The sequence below is a fragment of the Sapajus apella genome, unplaced genomic scaffold (genome assembly GCF_009761245.1).
Source record: "Sapajus apella isolate SASKATOON/1434 unplaced genomic scaffold, GSC_monkey_1.0 scaffold16, whole genome shotgun sequence".
NCBI lineage: Eukaryota > Metazoa > Chordata > Mammalia > Primates > Cebidae > Sapajus > Sapajus apella.
This window is the reverse complement of record NW_022436956.1, coordinates 15,727,998-15,742,780: the sequence shown is the minus strand read 5'-3', so window position 1 is coordinate 15,742,780 and position 14,783 is coordinate 15,727,998. Positions and strand designations below refer to the sequence as shown.

The 14,783-nt window shown below is 44.4% G+C and overlaps 1 long non-coding RNA gene across 1 annotated transcript in view; it reads left to right on the top strand.

Moving 5' to 3' along the window:
* LOC116556155 overlaps positions 1–14,783 on the top strand; it is a 141,049-nt gene that overhangs the window by 74,237 nt on the left and 52,029 nt on the right. The window contains exon 2 of the long non-coding RNA XR_004270869.1: positions 6,857–6,961. This is a non-coding gene — a long non-coding RNA (uncharacterized LOC116556155). The remainder of the gene's footprint in view (positions 1–6,856; positions 6,962–14,783) is intronic.

The window sequence follows — 14,783 nt, the reverse complement described above, 5'->3', positions numbered from 1 at the left end:
CTTTTCCATGTCTGTCTTCTTTTGTTCTCGTTTCCCTTTCCTGCATTCGTCTTTTTCAAACATGCTGTTCTGTATTAGAGTCTGTTAGGCATTGGGAACCCAAATGCACTGATTTTAGTTAATTAGTTCAGCTACGCAAGAAATAATGAATTTCTTCATTCTCTTTAAGGCAACTTAGTTTAGACTCCTAGCCGTCTTTCTGCGAGGCTGTGGAAAATGCATCCTTGTCCTCTTGGAGCCTCCCAGCCCCAGGTAGTGCAAGGGTCCTAGGTCACAGTAGAGCCAAGGCCTGTGTTACAGCCACCAGTTTGCTTTCTGTGCTGCTCAGGCTCCCTCGGGTCTGCTCTGCTGGGCTCTTCAGGTCTCGGGCTCAGGACATGGTAATCACAGGGTAGGCTGGGAAAGATGCAGCTGTATCTCTGTGGAACTGGTCATCCACTGGGGAACTACTGGGGAGCAGGCTGTGGTCCCCACTGCTGTCCAAGACAGGGTTTCACCATCTTGGCCAGCACTTTGGGAGGGCAAGGCAGGAGGAGCACTTGAGCCCAGAAATTTGAAACCAGCTTAGGTAACATAGTGAGACCCTGTCTCTACAAAAAAAATAGAAAAATTAGCCAGGCCTGTAGTGTCTACCAAAAAAAAAAAATAATAAAAAGAAAAAAAAATTAGCCAGGTGTGCATGCCTGTAGTCCCAGCTACCTGGGAGGCTAAGATGGGAGGATCGTTTGAGCCCAGGAGACTGAGGCTACAGTAAGCTGTGATCACACCACTGTATTCCCCACTGAGCAACACAGCAAGATTCTGTCTCAAATAAAAACAAATCTTCCTTCTTGTCTCTCTGGCTCAGGGGAATCCTTAAAATTTTTTTTAAATTAATTAATCAATTTATTATTATTATTATTAATTTTTGAGACAGAGTCTCATTCTATTGCCTTACTGCAACTCAGCTCACTGCAACCTCTGCCGCCAGGTTCAAGCAATTCTCCTGCCTCAGCCTCCCAAGTAGCTGGGATTACAGGCACCTGCCACTATGCCTGGCTATTTTTTATATTTTTAGTAGAGACAGGGTTTCACCATCTGGGCCAGGCTGGTCTTGAACTTCTGACCTCGTGATCCACCCGCCTTGGCCTCCCAAAGTGCTGGGATTTCAGGCATGAGCCACCGTGCCCGGCCTATTATTATTATTTTTTAGAGATAGGTCTGTTGGCCAGGCCAGAGTGCAGTGGTGTGCTCATAGCTAACTGCAACCTCGAACTTTTAGGCTTGAGAGAGCCTCCTCCCTCAGCCTCCAGCATAGCTGGGGCTACAGGTGTGCGCCACCATGCTCAGCTAATTTTAAAATTTTTTGTAGAGATGGGATCTTGCCAGTTGCCCAGGTTGGTCTCAAACTCCTGGCTTCAAGCAGTTTTCCCACTTCAGCCTCCTAAAATGCTGGGATTACAGGTGTGAGCCGCCATGCCCAGCAGGAGAATCTCTTTTTAGTTCAGAAGAATCTCTCTCTTCCCATGTTTCTAAGCAAGTTTCCTCTCCATCAAGGACATCTAGTGGGTTCACTCAGGGGAAAACAGAAGCCAGGAAGAAAAGTATATTAGTTGGTGTTATGGCCTGGATTGTGTACCTCCCCATAGTTTCATATGGTGAAGTTCTACCTCCCAGTATCTCCGAATGTGACATATTTAGAAATAAGGGCCTTAAAGACATAATTAAGTTAAAATGAGGTCTTTAGTGGGCCTTAATCCAGTATGACTGAGTCTTTATAAGAAGAGGAGATGTGGACACAGATGTGTGTGTGCACAGAGAGAGGACCATGTGAAGACAGCAGAAGAAGATGCTTTAGAAGAAATCAATGCTGCTGATGTCTTGTGCTCAGAGTTCCTGTCTCCACCACTGTGAGAAAATGAATGCTGTAGAAGCCATCCAGTGTGTGGTATTTTGTTATGGCAGCCCTGGTCAACTAAAACAGTTAGGATTTGTGTTTGACTGCTGCGGCAAAATAATCCAAAACACAGTGGCTTAAATCAAATAGACGTTAATTTTTTTCTCATGAAGCAGTCTGAACATGGGCATGAGGTCGACGTGGGGCTGGGGCTGGGGCTTCACACTTCTGATGTGCTACTCTGCCATACCCTGGGACAATGATTTTATCTCCCTGATCCCACAGAGCTCCCCATCATGTTTCTGGGTCCACATCTGACCAGCAGGAAATGGAAGAAGGAGAAGGAAAGGAAGTGACCCCTTTTTTAAGAGCAAGAGCTGGAATGTACTCATGTCACTCTACTCAGATATGAATGGACTGAATTTAGTCCCATAACCACATCTAATAACAAGACTCCTTGGGAAACGGAGTCTTTGTTCTGGATGGCCAGGTGCCCCGCTACAATGTGGGGGTTCAAACACTAAAACAACAAGACGATAGTAACTACTGGGTGACAACCAGCAGTCTCTGCCCTCAAAGAGGCAGGGAAGAACAGGAATGGTCAATTCTCTTGAATAAAGGAAAGGAAGGGAAGGTGGCAAGGAGAAATCAATGTGTCAAAAAATTCTGCCTGAAGCCGAGGAACAATAAGACCTGTGCGGACCCCACTCTCAAGTTGCTGCCAAATTCTCCCCATTTCTAAGGAGCACCACTTAAAAACAAGCAATTATAACACAATATGGCAATACACGATGGAGCGAAAACCCTTAGGTTTACAACTTTCACTGGAATTGCTCTTAGGAAGAAACCATGTCTGTCTGGAAAAATTTCTTGCTGAGTCACGTGGTGATGGATAGTAAGGGCTTGGAAGCACGAATCTGCAAGATTCTGAGAAAGGAGAGGAATAGTCCAACAGAATCTGCGAAATAAACATACAGACATTGGACGTGATGGAAGGCAAAAGGCAAGACCAAGTCATAGGTGGGAAGGCAGAAAGAGAACTGATGGAACTATTAGGACAGGATACTTAAGTTATTTGGGTTCTGTAGTGTAACTCTCCCCTACAAAACTTCAGTCAAATCTACTAAACATGTAAAGACCTTTGTGTGGCGTAAATTTCACATCTGGGTCATTTCAGGGCAGAATGGGGCGTCATTATGACATAACGATGTACATGTTTGTTGAATAAATTAGGCAAAAGCAGGACTGAAGTAGAGGTAACTAGAGAAACCATGAGCTAGTACTCCCCTTTAGAACTCCACAGAGACTGGGGCAGAGGCAGGAATGGGATTTTAGTCAATTTCTTTTTTCCCCCTCCTTTTTTCTTTTTTGAGACAGAGTTTCACTCTGTGGTCCAGGCTGGAGTGCAGTGGTGTGATGTTGGCTCACTGCAACCTCCGCTTCCCAAGTTCAAGTGATTCTGATGCCTGAGCCCCCAAGTAGATGAAACTACAAGCATTGTCCACCATGCCCGGCTAATTTTTGTATTTTTAGTAGAGATGGGACTTCACCATGTTGGCCAGAGTGTTCTCGAACTCCTGACCTTGAGTGATCCGCCTGTCTCGGCCTCCCAAAGTGCTGGGATTACAGGAAACAACTCGCCCAGCCTAGTCAACTTCACTGAGTCTCAAAGAGGGAAGCACTTCAGCCAATACCTGGATTATAACTATTGTAGAAACCAGGTATCTGAGCAGATTTCCCTCTGCCCAGGGGAGTCCCAGGAGATGTTATAGAGGAAGTGACATTTAGGGCTACATTGAAGAAGGAGTATGTTAGCCAGTAGAAGAAAGGATCTCTCAGCAAAGGGAGGAGGTTTTGTTATAAGGCATTGGAAGGTTTTAAACAGTGGCAACATGATTGGATCTGGGCTTTAAGAATGTGTTGAAGATTAAAAGTTTTTCCCATGAATGTGAGTGTTCACATCTTCTCTCCTCCTCTGCTTCTCACATCTTCTCTCCTCCTGTGCTCACTAAGGACAACGCTATCTTTTTCTGAAGATTTTCCACAGCAAGCAAGCAATGAATTCTGCACTGGACACCAGTTGGGTGTCCTCCAATTCAATTCCGACCCTACCTGCCAGGAGACAGTGTAAGATCCCACAGGTTGAGTGTTCCGTCCCATAAGACTGCTTCTACTTCAGACATTGGTTGCAATTCTGGGCATCTAGAACTTCTGACCTACCTATTTCAAGCTGGGGCTCTCACAACCCCCTCTGGGTTCAATTAGTTTGCTACAGCAGCTCACAGAGCCTAGGGAAATTTACTTATATTTGCTGGTTTATTTCAAAGGCTAGTTTAAAGGATGCAAATAAACAACCAAATTAAGGTAAGGTCTAGGGATGGCCTTGGAGGGTCCTGAGTGCAGAAGCTTCTATCCCTGTGGAATTGGGGTGTGTCACCCTCCTGGAAAGTGGATAAGGTCTTGTTCGCCTTACTGTAAGCCTCTATGTGTTCAGCTGTCCAGAAGCTTCCCTGACCCTGTCTTCTTGGGTCTTCTGTGGAGACTTCATTGGACAGGCATGATTGACAACTGTGCAGAAATGTGACTGGGCAAACGGTATGATCTACTGCTAATAGGCTGAGTTGGTAAACCCAGCAAGGCCTGCCTGTTCAGTTTCTTCTTGACCTCTCTGTATAGCATTCCTTCCTCTGGATATGGGGCAGGACCCCTCCTGAAATGGGAGTCTTATGACCTACAATCAATAAGGTAGGTCAGGGAATTTCTTTATGGCCAGCTCCTTGACAGAAAGGTGGGATGGAGGGTGAGGTCTGCCTTGGGGAGAACTAGGAGCAGGTCAAAGGAGGGCAGGAAAAGCTCAGAAAGATTGATTCTGTTTTCTGAGGCCTGCTTCTGAGGTCTAAAGTGCCCCAACATTAAAATAAGGGCAATAGGAACTATAAGCCAGGAATCAAGGATAAAAACGAAGCCCTTCTAGGGATGGTGCTGAGGAAGAAACTCCCCAAAAGGGAAGCTACTTCATTTTCATGCATCCATCCATCCATGAATCTATCCATGCATCCATGTATTCATCCATCCATCCATCTATCCTCCATCTATGCATGCATGCATTCATGCATCCATCCATGCATCCATATATCCATCCATCCATGCATCTATGTATCCATATATCCATCCATCTGTCCACCATGCATGCATGCATGCACGCATCCATCCATGCATCCATATATCCATCCATCCATTCATTCATCCATCCATGCATCCATGTATCCATCCACCATCCATGCATGCATCCATCCAGCCATGCATCCATATAGCTATCCATCTATCCATCTATGCATCCATATATCCATCCATCCACTATCCATGCATGCATGCATCCATCCGGCCATCCATGCATGCATGTATCCATCCATCCGTCCATCCATCCATCCATGCATCCATCATCCATGCATCAATGCATCCATCCATCCACCATGCAACCATCTGTGCATGAATGTACCCACCCATCCATCCATGCATCCATCCATCCCTTCATTCAGCCATTCATTCATCCATCCATGCATCCATCCATCCATCCATCCATCCAGCCACTGGTTTATAAACTGTTGAATGCCAGTTTATGTTTTATACTACTAGGCACCAGGGACTCTACCAGCAATGGCCTTTTATTCAGAGCCCCCAGGCGCTTCATAGAATACAAATTCTTCTGCTAACTGGTTAAATCCTGATGATAAAGACATTTTTGCAACTTGGTACATCATCATAATTGTTTTGTTACTGGCCAGGATGCATCTGTCTCAAGCAGGAGCTGCAACTCTCAGAAGCATTCAGAGCACCAGCTAATCCAAACATTCAGTGACTTAGGGACCCTTCCAGCCTGCAATTCCTCTTTAATGTTTTGTGAAGGCAAATTTTCCACATTTTCCAGCCTTGCAGAAAGGTCAGCAGATGCGTGTGGGGCCCATAGAGAATTTACACTACCTGGCAAATAGTAGTTCTTTGGAGGGCGATTTTAGAGGTCACAGCAGAAGCAAGAACCTAGTTGACTTATAACCCCTGTCTCCATTCATTCCATCAAGGAGATCACTGAATAAGGTTTTGTCATGTCACTAAAAACAGCCTTCCTTGGGCAGGGAAAAATTCACCATTCTGCTCACAGATCACCTCTGGCTACCTGTCTTGCTTCTAGGGAGGGAGTGCAGGCTGAGGTTTGAGGGATGAACCCTAGGGGTTATCTTGGATATGACAGTCTCAAGTCTAGCAAGTGGTACTCAGAGCTTCCACATTTTCTTTCCTTTATGTGTGGTTCCCAGGGCCAGGAGACCTTAAGCTCATGTCCTGTTGTGGGAATGGTGTCAAACTATGGAGGGCCACATTCCTTTTTCAGTCTGGGCTGACCACGAGGCCTCACTGGGGCTCCATCTAAGCTCATTAACACCAGCACCCACGTGGGTGCCAGGCAGCTGTGTCTGGCTTCTAGTGCTTCCTGGTAGCTCTTAGTAATCAGAGCTTCCCAAGTGGGGTGTTAGGAATGGGTTCCAGGTATTCAGAGGTATTGACTGATCTTTGTGGAGCCCGGGGTGTAAGAGTTCCCAAGCCTTTCACATATAGCTCTGACCAGCTTTGTCTGTTTACCCCAGAGTGCCCCCAAAGCTGTTGTTTTCTATGCATGTTAATATAGAAAAGTTTGGAGGATACTGTCCTCATTGTCTCTAATCAGATAGCAGCTGAGTATCCCATCCTGTGTGACCGGCCTAGTAAGCACCAGTCTAGACCAGAGATGCTGAAGTTTCACTGTGTATGAGAATCTCTTGGGGAGCTTATTTAAAATGCAAATCCTCAGCCCCCAGCCCCAGAGGGTCTTATTCTCAGAGTTGGAGGTGGGGTCGAGGTATCTTCTGCCACCACTGGCTTGGGGACCCCACTTAGAGAAGATCTGGCTGAGGTGCTTGTCCTCTCTTTCATTCTCTCTTTTTTCAGCTTTTACTGAGGCTCTTCTTGATACACAGGGACCTGTGTTGGGCCTTGGAGCTACAAAGCTAAAAGACACTTGAAAGGCTGAACAAGTGATTACAAGGCAGTGTGGTGAGTGCCAGGGCATTCTAGAACTCCATTACTGCAAAGAGACTGGGAGGCCTCCCAGGGAGGAAGGCTGGTCTGAAGGAACAGACAGGAGAGGAGGCTGCAGGGGCAGGAGAGACCTCAGTGGGCGGAGGCAAGCACTGCTTTTCTTTCTGAGCGAGGTAGTGGGTGGGCTGGGACAACCTGGGGAAAACCTTGCATACAAGGCTGAGGAGCTTGCATTTTGCTTGGAGAGTGATGAGGAGGTAATGGACTGGCATGACCAGGCTTAAGCAGGAAATGAATGGGATTGAGGCATGGGACTCAGGCTGACCCAGGCTCCAAGTGCACTAGACTCTGACCCTGGTGGCTCTAAGACTTGGGAAGGTTGCTTATGCTTTTTGAGCCTCTGTTGCCTTATAAGTGAAAGTGAGTGTGTTATAGAACTCAACTAGGTCTAGCTGCCTGGTATAGTAAGACTAGACATCCACGCTGAGGTTTTGCAGCAGGAGAAAAGAAGGTGTTTATTTTCAGGTCACTGAGCAAGGAAATGCTCATGCTGAAATTCTGGCCTCCCGGATGGCTGGCAGGTAAGGGTTTTTAAAGGCAGGGGTAAATTTCAGGAAAGCAGAAGTTACAGCTGAAATCATAAGTGAATACATGGAGGTTTGGTTTTGGTCTAAAAGGGTGGGATATCGTGAGGCGGGGCTTAGAGGTCATAGACAGATTCAAAGTTTTCTGATTTGCAATTGGTTAGGGAAGAGAAGTTTTATTTAAAAATTTGGGACCAGGGGCCAGAGAAGAATGTTAGCTCTGGCTCGTGGGTGTGAATCCCTTCCAGCCACTCAGGAAGAAATTTAGAACTAAGAACAGTAGTCAGTTTGGTCCCCGCTTACCCCCTATCTGAGGTCTGTGTGCTGTTGGATCTGTTTGGTGGGGGTCCAGATGTCTGAAAAACAACTCAGGGACATATGTTAAGATGGTATATCTGTAGTTTCTATAGGGAACCAAACATCTGACCCTAACTTTCTGGGCTGTTGTTTTTAGTTACGATTACCTTCTTGCTTATCAAGTTGTTTGGTTACATCTCAGGACTAGCTAGGTCCCTAAAGTTTCTCTTGAAGGAATTCAAGATTTGCCTTTATTACCATGCTTGGGGAGCCTGCAGGTCCCTATAAAATGGGTCCCTGCTCCATCTCAAGGGTAATAATAGCTAATGCACAGGGTCACTGGAAGATTAAATGGCATGGCATATGAGAAAGCTTTCGGCACAGTGCCTGGCATCTAGTGACCATCAATAAAATAATGTCCCTTGCATTCCCTAGCCATATGACTGGCAGCCAGTAGGCAGGGGGAGGGGCTGAGTGAGGGTCTCTGGACAAAAGCTGGTAGAAGGCTGTCTCTCTAGGCCTGGACAAAGGGCACGTGGGTGGATGGAGGGCTGGAGGCTCTGTGGGGAGGGTCACTGGCACAGCAGATAAATAAATGGATGTGGAGGCCTTGGGCACCCTCTGTATCTGGAAGGAGATGGGGTCACGGGGTGGATTTGAGGTCACCCTGGGAGGGGATGGCATGAGAAGTGGGTCCAGGACAAAATTCTGGAGAACAATGTATTTGAGGAGCTAACTGAAGAGAAGTCAGAAAGGGAAAATAGGGCAAAGCAGGAGGGGCCACATCATGCAAGCTGAGGGCATGGCCGTGGCTGGCAGCGGGCACTGTGGAGCAGTCGGCAGGAGGCTTGCACAACTGGACCAGGCTCCAAAGGTCATGGAGGTCTTTGTGGTCCGGCTGGAAAAGCAAGGGCCCCGAGGGCACTGGGCAGACTGTTGAGAAGATTCAAGGTGTTGGGAGGAGGGCTTAAAAAAATGAAGTGCTGTGTGCAGATTCTATGGCATGGGGAAGGGGCCATTGGCCTGAGGGTGGCTTTGTAGTGGGGAGGGGGAGAGAAGGGAGGCAAGAGGCAAAAGCTGAAGGTTTCATGGGTGGGTCAGGCAGGGAGTTAGTGGGGGCTGCCTGGGGGGTCCCAGTTGTCTCTGAAGGAGGAAAGACTTGAGCTGGAGCTCGACAGAGGGAAAGCATCAAACAGACAGGCCAAAGGGCATTCTGGATTAGGATGAAGAGGAAAAGGAGGGATGAGGTGTGGAGGTGGAAAACTGGCTAGAAAGGGAGGGGCTGAATTGCACAGAGATGGCCTGACAGCACAGGACATGCACAGCGGCGAGTGATAGCGTGTCGATGGCCAGGTCTCATCACTCCTGAAGGGCTGGGGCCCTGTAGGCCAAGAGGTGGCACTGGGTGGGTGGCTTGGCTGCCATGGGAGCAGGGCGGAGCCCCTCCTTGCAGAGAGGAGGCAGGGGCTGAGTCGTTCAAACCTTAAAATATTGTTCAAAGTTCAGAAATGAATGATAGTTTGCTTTTCTCCTTCTCTCCACTCCTGGATTTGTTGTTTGTTTGTTTTTGGTTCCCCCTCTCCCCCGCCACTCCTCCCCACAACCCAAAGTCTCTGGATACTGAGCCAGGGTCTCCATGTTGCAGTTACATCTTGTCGATTTAATTTGACCCCCTTAATAAACAGAGGGTGGGGCAGAGGCTTTGAGGGAAGGATGGAATTAAAACCACATCCTGGAGTAATGAGATCTCCATTTGGCCTCCCTCCCTTCTTTTCCCACTCCCAGGCTCTGCTCCTCTACCCTCCTTTCTTGGAGAGAAGCACAGCTCTGCTTGCCTAATGGAAGTCAGTGGGAAAATTCTGTTCACATTCCATATATAGTCACCACTCAGGATGTGGGGGGATTGGCTCCAGTACCCCTCGCAGATATTTAAATCCACAGATGTTCAAGTTCCTGATATAAAACGGTGTCATGTTTGCACGCAGCCTCCTGTGTACCTTAAATCACACATCCTCTTGTGTACTTTAAATCATCTCTAGATTACTTAGAATACCTAACACAATGTGAATGCTATGCAAATAACTGTTATACTGCATCGTTTACTGAATAATGACAAGGAAAAAAGTCTGTTCATGTTCAGTACAGATGCAATTTTTTTTCCAAATATTTTCAATCCTTGGTTGAATCTATGGACACAGAATCCATGCATATGGGACCTGACTGTATAACCTTGTTGGCATAAACCAGTTCCACAGTCAGAGAGCTTCGAGGAGAAGAATCTGTTTATGAAAGTATTTATAATTGTGTTTGGATGACTGCAGGCTTGCTCTTGGGCAGCGCAGAGCTGGGCTATAAAACAGGGTGGGAAGATTTTCCCATTAATGGAAAACTCCCTGTTTGCCCTGACCCTTGGAGAAGGGAATGGAAGAAAGTTCTGAGTGACGTGGCCTTTGGGAGGCTTCATGATAGGGAAAAGCCAGGGAGCAGGTCTGAGCTGCTGAGAGATGATGTGTACAGGAACTGACTCGTAATAAAATCAAATCTCAATCCTCCAGGGTTGGCATTTACGACTCAAGATTGGCTTCTGAATTCTCATTTGTCTTCCGGGATTCTGCTTCCCTTGGCTCTCTCAAGCCTGCAGGGCTCTATGGCCACTCCCTGCTGGCTTTAGGTGGCTGACCCAGCCCAGGTTTGAGCTGGGATCATTGCCTCAATTTCCTTAAATACCACTGAGTCAAGATTAGGGTACTTAAAATATTGTTCAAGGTTTAGGAATGACAAAGGAGAAATAAACACAGAAAATAGCATGCAACCAGCTCAGGTGCCAGGGACAAGGATGCTGCTTCTTCCCTGAAGAGTCCCCCTCCTGCCCAGGGCTCTCTCCCTGGCTCTGGCCCTTCACAGAGGCACCTTTTTCCACCTCTCCTGTCCCTGGGACATAGCTTTGCCTTGGAGGCCCCAAAGAACAACTTCCTCAGACAACATCAAATAAGCCCATAGAAACGAGAAACACAGTGACACAGCTTGGTTGGCCACTGTAATCCTTCTTTAGCCATTTTCCTGGACTTTGGGGTGTTCACACTCCTTGGCTTCAGTGGCAGCAGAAGGTCATGAGACCATTTGTTAGGACAAGGTCTCCATTGTTGCATCTTGTTTTTTTTATTTTGAGACAGGGTCTCACTCTGTCACCCAGGCTGGAGTATAGTGGCACAATTTCAGTTCACTGCAAACTCTGCCTCCTGGGTTCAAGTGACTCTCCTGTTTCAGCTGCCTGAGTTGTTGCAAATGACAGGATCTCATTCTTGCTTATGGCTGAAGAGTACTCCATTGTGCATATGCACCACATTTTCTTTATCCATTCACCTATTGATAGATGCTGATATGGTTTGGCTGATATGATTCAATTTGGGAATAACTGAATCATCCTTCAGTTATTCCCTACCACAAGAACAGTATGGGGGGGGAAATTCACCCCCCCATACTGTTCTTGTGGTAGGGAATAAGTCTTATGAGATCTGATGGTTTTATAAGAGGAAACCCTTTTGCTTGGCTCTCTCATTCTCTCTTGTCTGCTGCCGTGTAAGACATGCCATTTGCCTTCTGCCATGATTGTGAGGCCTCCCCAGCCACGTGGAACTGTGAGTCTATTAAACCTCTTTTTCTTTATAAATTACCCAGTCGCAGGTATGTCTTTATCAGCAGCATGAAAACGGACTAATACAGACACTTAGGTGCTTCCAAATCTTGGCTACATGAATAATGCTGCAGTAAACATGGGAGTGCAGGTATCTCTTCAATACACTGATTTCTTTTCTTTTAGGCATATACCAGGAATGGGATTGCTGGATTCATATGGTAGCTCTATTTTTAGTTTTTTGAGGAACCTCCAAACTGTTCCCCATAGTGGTTATACTAATTCACATTCCTACCAGCAGTGTACAAGGGTTCCCTTTTCTTCACAGCCTTGCCAGTCATTTGTTATTGCTTGTCTTTTGGATAAAAGCCATTTTAACATGGGTGAGTTGCTATCTCATTGTAGATTTGATTTGCATTTCTCTGATGATCAGGGATGTTGAGCACCTTTTCGTATGCCTGTTTGCCATTTGCATGTCTTCTTTTGTGAAATGTCTGTTCAGATCTTTTGCCCATTTAAAAACAGTATTATTAATTTTTTCCTATTGAATTGTTTGAGCTCTTTATATATTCTGGCTATTGATCCCTTGTCAGATGGATAGTTAGCGTATATTGTCCCCCATTCTGTGGGTTGTTGCTTCACTTATTGATTGCTTCCTTTGTTGCACAGAGCTTTTTAACTTGATGTGATTTCAGTTGTCCATTTTTGCCTTGGTTGTCGTGTGTGCTTGTGGGATATTACTCAAGAAATCTTTGCCCAATCCAATGTCCTAGAGAGTTTCCCCAGTGTTTTCTTATAGTGGTTTCATAGTTTGAGGTCTTAGATTTAAGTCTTTAATTCATTCTGATTTAATTTTTGTACATGGTGAGAGATAGGGGTCTAGTTTCATTCTTCTGCACGTGAATATGCAGCTTTCCCCACACCATTTATTGAAGAGACTCTTCTTTCCCCAGTGTACGTTCTTGGTACTTTTGTCAGAAATGGGTTCACTGTAGGTGTATGGATTTGCATCTGTGTTCTCTATTCTGTTCCATTAGTCTGTGTGTCTGCTTTTTTTGCTAGTACCATGCTTTTTTGGTTACTATAGCTCTGTAATATAATTTGAAGTCAGGTAATGTGATTCCTCCAGTTGAGTTCTTTTTGCTCAGGATGGCTTTGGCTATTCTGGGTCTTTTGTGGTTCCATATAAATTTTAGGATTTTTTTTCTATTTCTGTGAAGAATGTTATTGGTATTTTGATAGGGATTGCATTGAATCTGTAGATTGCCTTGGCTAGTGTGGACATTTAAAAAATCTTGACTCTTCCAACCCATGAACATGGAACATCTTTATTTTTTTTTGATCCTCTTCAGTTTCTTACATCAGTGTTTTATAGTTTTCATTGTAGAGATCTTTAACTTCTTTGGCTATGTTTATTTTTAGGTATTTTATTTTATTTGTAGCTGTTGTAAATAACAGCTGTTGTAAATAGCTGTTGTAAATAAATCAACTCTTTCTTGATTTCTTTTTTGGATTATTCACTGTTGCCATATAGAAATTCTACTGCTTTTTGTATCTTGATTTTGTGTCCTGCAACTTTATTGAGTTTATCAGTTCTAATAGCTTTTTTCATGGAGTCTTTAGGTTTTTCCAAATATAAGATCATATAATTTGCAAACAAGATAATTTGACTTCTTCTTTTCCAATTTGGATGTTCTTTATTTCTTTCTCTTGTCTGATTGCTCTAGCTAGGACTTCCAGTACTACGCTGAATAATAGTGATGGCAGTGGGCATTCTTGTCTTGTTCCAGACCTTAGAGGAAAGGCTTTCAGTTCTCCCCCATTCAGAATGATACTGGCTGTGGGTGTGTCATATATGGCTCTCATTGTGTTAGGGTATGTTCCTTCTATACCTGATTTTTTTTTTTTTTTTTTTTTTTGAGACGGAGTTTCACTCATGTTACCCAGGCTGGAGTGCAATGGCGCGATCTCGGCTCACCGCAACCTCTGCCTCCTGGGTTCAGGCAATTCTCCTGCCTCAGCCTCCTGAGTAGCTGGGATTACAGGCATGCACCACCATGCCCAGCTAATTTTTTTTGTATTTTTAGTAGAGACGGGGTTTCACCATGTTGACCAAGATGGTCTCGATCTCTTGATCTCGTGATCCACCCGCCTTGGCCTCCCAAAGTGCTGGGATTATACCTGATTTTTTGAGAGTTTTTACCATAAAGGGTTGTTGAATTTTATCAAGTGCTTTTTCACCATCAATTGAACTGATCATGTGGTTTTTATCCTCTATTCTATTGAAATGATGTATCCCATTGATTGATTTATGTGTGTTGAATTATCCTTCCATCTCTGGGATAAATCCCACTTGGTCATGATGAATGATTTTAAAAAATATGTTGTTGAATTTGGTTTGCTAGTATTTTGCTGAGGATTTCTTGCATCAATGTTTATCAGGGATATTGGCCTGTAGTGTTCTTTTTTTGATGTGTCTTTGTCTGGTTTTGGTATCAGGATAATACCGGCCTTGTAGAATGAGTTGGAAGTATTTCCTCCTCCTCTATTTTTTTGGAATAATTTAAGCAGTATTGTTAATAGTTCTTTAGTTCTTTAAATGTTTGGTAAAATTCAGCATTGAAGCCATTGGGTCCTGGGCTTTTATTTGATGGGAAACTATTTATTATGGCTTTGATCTCATTACTTGTTATTGATCTGTTCAAGTTTTGGATTTCTGCTTGGCTCAGTCTTGGTAGGTTGTATGTGTCTAGGAATTTATCCATTTATTCTAGATTTTCCAATTTTTTGGCAGGCTTTCCTATTTATTAATAGCCTCTAATTTAAATCCTTGGCATTTCTGTGGTATGAGTTGTAATGTCTCCTTTTTCAGCTCTGATTTTATTTATTTGAATCTTCTCTCTTTTTTTCTTAAGCTGAAGATTTGTCACTTTTTTATTGTTTCAAAAACCAACTTCCATTAGTTTCATCTTTTGTATTGTTTTTTCATTTCAATTTCCTTTATTTCTGCTCTGATCTTTATTACTTCTTTTCTTCTACTAATTTTGGGTTTGGTTTACTCTTGCTTTTCTTTAAGTTGCATTGTTAGGTTGTTTATTTAAAATCTTTCTACTTTTTTGATGTAGGCGATTATTGCTATGAACTTTCTTCTTAGTACTGCTTTTGCTGTATCCCATAAGTTTTGGTATGCTGTGTTTCCATTTCCATTTGTTTCAAGAAATTTTTAAATTTTCTTCTTAATTTCTTCATTAATCCACTGGTCATTTAGGAGCTTGCTATTTAATTTCCATGCATTGCTATAGTTTTCTAAATTTCTCTTTTT